General features: G+C 65.8%; 1 protein-coding gene across 1 annotated transcript in view; it reads right to left on the reverse strand.

Annotated features, from left to right (window-relative positions):
- Positions 1-1,695, reverse strand: part of LOC119585387 (eIF-2-alpha kinase GCN2-like) — a 109,563-nt gene that overhangs the window by 59,138 nt on the left and 48,730 nt on the right. The window lies entirely within an intron of this gene.

Below are 1,695 nucleotides of genomic sequence, written 5' to 3' on the forward strand. Positions count from 1 at the left end.
AACCCCGACCGCCAGCCTCCGAATCCGCTTTGGGGGCGCCTTGACCGCGTCTTGGGGGCGAAGGAAGGGGACGAAGGAGGGGGGCGAAGGAGGGGGCGAAGGAGGGGGCGAAGGAGGGGGACGAAGGAGGGGGCGAAGGAGGGGGACGAAGGAGGGGGGCGAAGGAGGGGGCGAAGGAGCGGGCGAAGGAGGGGGTGAGGGAAGGGGCGAAGGAGGGGGGCGAAGGAGGGGGGCGAAGGAAGGGGGCGAAGGAGGGGGCGAAGGAGGGGGCGAAAAGGAGGGGGGCGAAGGAGGGGGGCGAAGGGGGGGGGGGGGGGGAAGGGGGCGAAGGAGGGGGGCGGAGGAAGGGGGCGAAGGAGGGGGCGAAGGAGGGGGGCGAAGGAAGGGGGCGAAGGAGGGGGACGAAGAGGGGGGCGAAGGAGGGGGACGAAGGAGGGGGGGGAAGGAAGGGGCGAAGGAGGGGGCGAAGGAAGGGGACGAAGGAGGGGGGCGAAGGAGGGGGACGAAGGAGGGGGGCGAAGGAAGGGACGAAGGAGGGGGCGAAGGAGGGGGCGAAGGAGGGGGGCGAAGGAGGGGGGACGAAGGAGGGGGGCGAAGGAGGGGGACGAAGGAGGGGGCGAAGGAAGGGGACGAAGGAGGGGGACGAAGGAGGGGGCGAAGGAGGGGGGCGAAGGAGGGGGACGAAGGAGGGGGGCGAAGGAGGGGGCGAAGGAGGGGGCGAAGGAGGGGGCGAAGGAAGGGGGCGAAGGAGGGGGGCGAAGGAGGGGGCGAAGGAGGGGGGCGAAGGGGGGGCGAAGGAAGGGGACGAAGGAGGGGGCGAAGGAAGGGGCGAAGGAGGGGGCGAAGGAGGGGGGCGAAGGAGGGGGACGAAGGAGGGGGACGAAGGAGGGGGGCGAAGGAGGGGGACGAAGGAGGGGGACGAAGGAGGGGGGCGAAGGAGGGGTACGAAGGAGGGGGAGGTGGAGGGAGGAGGAGGAGGAGGAGGAGGAGGAGGAGGAGGAGGGGAGAGAAGGGAGGAGGAGGAGGGAAGGAGGGGGAGGGGAGGGCGAGGGAAGTGGGAGGAGAGGAGGAGGAGAATGCGATGGAGAGGGGAGGGAAGGAAAAGAGAAGGGAAATGGATGATGGACATGAGTGGGGAAGGAGGTGGAGGAGAAAGGATGAAGGAGAAGGAGGGGGAGATGGAGGAGGAGGAGGAGATGGGGGAGGAGGAGGAGGAGGGGGAGGGGAATACGAAGGAGGGGAAGGGAAAGGAAAAGCCAAGGAAAATGGATGATGGAAGCGGTAGATTGGAGGATGGGAGGGGAAGGAGGAAGGGGAAGGAGGAGGGGGAGAGGGAGGGGAGGGAGGGGAGGAAGGGGAGGAGGGAGGGAGCGAGGGAGAGAGGGAGGAGGAGGAGAAGGAGAGGGAGAAGGAGAGGGAGAAGGAGAGGGAGAGGAGGACTATGAAAAGGAGATATGAATTGGAGGAAGAAAAGGCGTAGGAGGATGAGGATGAAGGCAGAGAGGCAATGAAAGTGGAGGAATAGTAAGAGGAGGAGATGGAATAGACGGAAAAGGAGGCAGTGAAGAGGAGGAAGTGGAAGGAGGGAAAGAAGAAGTGGAATAAGAGGAGGAGAAAGGAAGGGAAAGGAGGGAGAGCAGAAGGAGGGATTGAAGAAGAAAGAGGGTGGAGAGGAGGCAGATACATAGGAGTGGG

The sequence above is a fragment of the Penaeus monodon genome, chromosome 19, assembly GCF_015228065.2.
Source record: "Penaeus monodon isolate SGIC_2016 chromosome 19, NSTDA_Pmon_1, whole genome shotgun sequence".
NCBI classification, from domain to species: Eukaryota; Metazoa; Arthropoda; class Malacostraca; order Decapoda; family Penaeidae; genus Penaeus; species Penaeus monodon.